The sequence below is a fragment of the Mus caroli genome, chromosome 4, assembly GCF_900094665.2.
Source record: "Mus caroli chromosome 4, CAROLI_EIJ_v1.1, whole genome shotgun sequence".
Taxonomy (NCBI): Eukaryota; Metazoa; Chordata; class Mammalia; order Rodentia; family Muridae; genus Mus; species Mus caroli.
The window spans coordinates 6,295,349-6,301,697 of NC_034573.1; positions in this window are offsets into that span (position 1 = coordinate 6,295,349).

Consider the following 6,349-nt stretch of genomic DNA (forward strand, 5'->3'; position numbering starts at 1 on the left):
AGGGAATGGATCTCTTCTTGGAGGAGTGCAGGAGAAATTAGCAGAGACTTGGTGCTCTTATGACACAGAACAGGAGAGATAGATATGAAGGCAGGCCAGAGTCAGGCAAGAGTCAAGGTAGAAATTTTCCTTTTGGAAGAACCTAAATTTTGACTTTTAAGTGGTTCTCCAGTGATTGAATGAGATTTACCTATGCTATCCTATTTGAAGTCATCTAATTACAAATATTAACTACAATTACAAAATACCATCATGATGATATCTAGGTTTATTTTGTTAAATCATGGGGAAATACAGAATATTCTAACTGACACAACACCAGGGATGGAGACTTGGAAGAACACCCTCTCTATTCCACAGTGCTTAGGAACAAATACTTTCCAGGGACAAACTGTGTGTCTGTCTCAGTACACTTGTTATGTTTTAAAGATGCTCAGGCAGAAAGCTGGAGATCAGAGCTGAGGCCTCTGAAAGACAAATTTGTGATTTCCACCGTCTGATGGATGAGGTGATGGGCCTACTTCTATCAAGAGATTGGGGGTGATGGGGGAAGCATCAGTAGCATGAAACTGAAACTTAAGCCCAACACCAATCAACTTAACACTCAATTGGTCTTACATGACCAGTGAGTCATCCTTCTCATTTAAAAAGAAAGCCATCATTGGTTGAAGATACTATTACCTGTTTTTGAGTAAAATTTATCTTACTCATTCTTAATAATGAAGGGACCAATCTATTTTTAATATATCATAGAGCAAAACATAATACTTGATTTCTCTTTGTATCCAATAAACCTTAATATTTTAAGAAATTTACCAAAAAAAAAAACTAGTATGAAAAATAAGCTCAAAATCATAGAACATTTTAAAACATTAAGTGACTAACTGATAGAATGAAAACACAAAACCTCAAAGTGACCAAAATAATCTGAACAACATAATTAACAATTAAATTTGGCTTATTGGAGAGATTAAGACTATTGAATAAAAAGTGGCAGTCTTTTCAGGTTTGCATAAAATATCTTTTTCAGGTTCACATGAAATACATAAAATAGACTGAAATCTAAGATGGAAAACTCTGAAACTACTAGAAAAAAATCCAGGGATGACATTTTAAAGCACTGGTAAGTTAATGATGTTTGGGATATTTAAAAATTTAAGAAACAGAGGCAAAAGTTGACAAGTAGAATTCTGTTAAACTAAATGGTTCTGTACTGCAAAGGAAGCATTAACATAATGAAGATAGCTGAGTAGCAGGAAAAGTACTTACCAACCATTATGCAAAGTTTAAATGACCAGATGACACCAGGAACTCCATAAACTTAGCAATAATAGCATGCAAGTGATTCATAACAAATGGCAAGTGACCCAAACTGATACTTCTCTAGCAAAAATACAAATCATAGAACCTCGAGATAGGTTGCCTGATCATTGGCAGGAAAGGTGATATAAATGCTCATTCATGGCCATTTACTCCACCGTCATGTATTCTGTGTATTTTGGCCAGTTGAGAGAGTCTGTATTAATCGTTGCAATCTATATCCATTCATCAAATTAAGTACTAGTAGTAGATTATCCCTTATAGCTTATGAACTCTGCAGCCATGGGTTCCTAGTCAGGATTATAGCATCCAACATGGATTCCCTCCTATGGAGTGGGCCCCTAATTTAATCACAAAACAGTAGGTTGCCCCATAATAATAATGTCACTACTGCTCCAATAAGCATATCTTGATAGGCATGTCAGTGTTGTACCACACAGTGTTGACATCTGGAAAAATACGTTGTCAACTTTTTTTCCTTCAGCATTCTCCATAGCACCTAGTAGCATCATGACACCTAGTCACCAAGGAAAAGCTTCCAGGCCTACACCACGTTGATTTCTCCATGTCCTGTAACCAAAGCATATGAAATCTTAAACAATGGGTTCTTACCATCATGTCCTGTGAGCCAACCAAGAGCAATAACATGGATATCTAAATATTTAAAATAAAATGTCAGAAAATTAAAAATCAATACTATTATCAAAAGGGCAATATAATAGAATCAATAGGCTTTATTCTATGAATGAAAAGTTGATTTAACACTAGAGAAAACATATTTTATTATATTAATAGGAAAAGAAGAACAACAAGATTACCTCAAATGGATAAAAATAAAATTCTACATTTGTGTTGAATATTGATATTGATCAAGTTAAGGAACTTACTGATTTATAATGACTATCCATAAAAGTTTGTATATTATAAGTTACAGAAAAGTGTCTCAAACTTCTTCCTTGTGATTAAGAGTGCATTTGGTATAATTCAATTTATATAAGGTACAAAATATGAAAAGTTAACCTCTATATGCTTGAATCATAAATAGCAGTCATACCCTGGGCAGAGAGAGTAAATCTGGAGTGTTGGTTTAGCTGGTATGAATATGTAATTATATTTACTTCTGTGACATTAGTCAGTTGCTTACCTGTAGTGCATGTATTTTTGTACATCATCAAGGACTCAATTTAACACAGTGCAATAGAAAATTCAATAGGCAACTTGTATTTCAATTAATTGGCACTCTCCCATGAAATAATAGGATGTATCCTTTGATGGTCATGTAGCTCTTTCTCCCATGTGGAATTGGACTTAGTAAGAGCTGATTGATGGATATTTTGAAGCCTCCTTAGAGAACCTGAGCTTCTTAGACAATGCCCTGAAACCAGACAAGCCTATCATCAGTTTCCCCACTGCTAAGTGCATTTCCCCAGAACCCTTTCCAGGCCACAGGTAAAGCAATTCTGCTTCAGGCTGCTTTTCTTGTACATATAACCACCTAGCAGCTCTCAAGGCAAAAGTATGCTGGGCCATGTTAGATCTGTGCTTTCTGTTTTGCTTTGGATGGGGTGGAGGGAGGTGGGCTAAAAAGGCAAAGTCTCCTAAGATTCAACCCATACTACAAATAGTAGTACCAAGAGTAGAAAAGAATAATTGCCTGCCAGCTCCTCTGATTAAGAAGCAGAACCCAGGATCTTCCACTCCAAAGAAGTTACACATTTTTGCCCTAGACCACACTGAAGAGCCCCTTTCTAATTTTTTATTGTACTTTTGCTTCTGTACAAGGGCTCCCACTCTTTGCAAATGTCCAGTGTTGACATCTTTGCTAGGCCTTCAGAGACACTTTACTTTCTTAGGATAGAAAACTGCACAATTTGTTTTAGCAGAAGCAACAGCCTATTTTGCACTTCCTTCCAAACATGCAACACTGCTTCTTCCCTTTAGAAAATGCACTTTGATTCACTCCAGTTTGTTGTCCACTTTAGATGCTCATGGTTGCACATACACAAATATGACATGTAAGCTGTAAGCTTGCTGTCTGGAGCCCTGCATATCCAGCATTTTGTATAGATATAATATTTCTGCAATACTCAGCTTTTCAGGGTGGCCCCTAGATATTGTTTTATGTAAGTGGGTCCAAAAGTTTTGAATTGGATATAATGGAAACCCCTATCTTTTTAGAGGAGCATGTAACAGCAGATCAAGCTTTCAGAGTTCTATCCTAACTTAAACAAGTTCATCTGTCTTTGAAGATAAAGTGTGGTCTCTCTGGTCTGCTCTAAATGCCTCCTGACTTCAGCTCTTTCACATCCTTGTTGTGGATTTAGTTCTTTTCCATTACTCTCAAGCTACAGTAGATATTTTCCTCCCTTAGGTGTTATCATCATTGTTTCTGTCTTTGCTCTGTACTTGTTCTTCTACATCTACAGTGATATTGATAATATCTTCTTGTGACATAGTGCTTCATATCACCCATGTGTCAAAATGAGTATCTACCTAAGAAAGATCTTCCCAGACAACCCAATCTCTAACAAGTCTGAAATTATTTACTTATCTCTTATCCTTTCTCTTGTGTCTGGAGAACCTAGCTATCCTTTACTACAAGGCTGTAAAGTCAAGGAGACTCTCTGTTTATATCTATTTAATGTCCCTATTACTGCAACCACTGCACCTGAGATATAGCTGTGTAGTAGACAGTTGGAGCCATCTGATGACTCTGAGGAGCAAATGCTAAGGTTGGATTATATCTGCAAGAAATTTATTAGAGGTAACACCATGAAAGGTAATAGAGAGGAACCCAGCCTGGAGGACTTCTGAGTAGGAAAGATTCAAGTTATGTCAGTTCTGAAACAGTCTTGACTAGGTTGATAGAGGGAATACACTTAAATATGTTCTATGTTGGACCATATGAACTGGTTCTATGTTCTAGATCCTACTCAAATAGTGACTTGAAGGGGTGCTTCTTTTCTAAATAGATGACAATTCTGATGGCTTACAAATGCTTTCTATTTTCCTTTCCTGGCATCTTGCAGCTCTTGGTGCAGTGTTAGACATATGCTCTTTAGTTCTAAGGTAAGCATTTCACACTTGACACGCTTGAAGAGTTAAGCATATTAAGTGAAGCTCGTATGCTAGAAGTAGTAGGGACCATGATGATCTGGCTTGAGTTTGCCCTACTGTAAGAGGTGACTGCTATGTAACTACAGCTCATTTCTGCCAAGCAAGAATGCAGACTCTCTGCTACCAAACTAAGCGATGCCATGCCAGAAGTCTGGATTTTTACATAAAATCTCCTGATTTTTAAGTGTTGGGAACTAATTAAACAGTTTTAAATACTCTACAGACCAACCTCAGCATGGCCAAGGAAAACATGCCTGTAGGATAATTTGGCCAACAATTTATAGTCTTCATTCTAGACCAAACCTGATGGGCAGCATTCTAGATCTTTTAAACTCATAGTTACGTTAAAATCTTTGCAACCATTATTCTTGGAAGTCTGGACAGAACCAGCTGATGACTGACCATTTATGTCACCTTCCAGTATCCTGGACCCAGAGAGCATGGGAGAGAAGAAACCATAAATATGTGAGTCACAAAGGTCATGGGACTCAGAAGACAAGATGAAGTTCCCCGATGAAACAGAAATTGACAGGCGTCTCTTGGCAGCTGAGTAGAGATGTCAGAGAGCAAAGCCAGGTGGGTCCCACTCCCTGCCCATAATGAGAACAAACTGGCCTTAGGAGAGAAAGAGTGAATTCCAAGGCAAATGTGATGTCTTAGATCTAGAAACCCCACATTTGTTTGTTTTTAATGGTAATTCCCAGGATTATAAGTCTTATGGGGACTTCTGCAGATCTTAAGTATACTCTGTCTTCTTTTAATATTTTAGTTTGTTGTTGTTGTTGTTAGCAGCTATATGCATGTCCGTGTATAAGTGTGTACATGCACATGAGTATAGGTATCCATGGAAACCAGAGGCATTAGGTCCCTCTTGAAGCTCTCATTACAGAAAATTGTAAACAACCGATTAAGGGTGCTGGTAGGTGAACTCAGGACATATATAAGAGAAGTATGTGCTCTTAACCACCTTTTCAACTCCATCCCTTAAATGTTTTATGAAGGCATTGTGTATATTTGTTGTACATATAGCTGGGATTTGTAGAGACAACTTAAAGTATTCTGTTTATTTAATCACATTAACTCCTTTGCTTTCTCCTCTGTCATGTTCTCCTACCATTTTTATCTGTATTTTTCTTTCATGTTATATGTGTGAGTATATAAAATCTTGACAAAAAATGTGTTATTTTTCTTCCCAAGTTGCCTTCTTTCATATAATATTAGGCCTCAAGTTGCATCCATTTTCCAGTAAATAACATAACTTCATTCCTTATAGAAGAATAAAGCTCCATTATAGAAAAATAACTTTAAATATAAAAATGGGTCTTAAAATTCAGACAGAAGCACAAAATAGTCAATAACTGAAGCACCCCTTCAGAAGAATAATGCTGGAGCTATCAGCAAGCCTGAATTTAAATTCCCACATTCAAGTTCAGAATTCACTTCCTCAACTCTCAGTCAATGTATTCCTTGAAGTCTTGGCTACATCATTAAGACCACAGAATAATGTAAGTGAAGAAAAAAGGAAGCAGGAAATATAGAAGTCACGTTACTGCAGATGAAATTATCCTATTAGTAAAGACCCTTAAGACTAAGAGGAATAATGAAGACACTGATGAAGAAATCAGTACAATAGTTCCATCAACAACAGCAGTCAATCAGTCAGCTAGTCAGGCTAGCTAAATACATGAAAGGTTTAAGGAAAACAAAAGCAAAAATTGGAGGAAATTAATAAATCCCTTAAGGAAATCTAAGGGAAAAACCCCACTAACAGTTAAGGGAATTAAATACAACTGTTCAAGATGTGAAATGGAAATAGAAGCAATAAAGAAAACACAAATGAGCCAGGCAGTGGTGGTACATGCCTTTAATCCCAGCACTTGGGAGGCAGAGGCAGGTGGATTTCTGAGTTTGA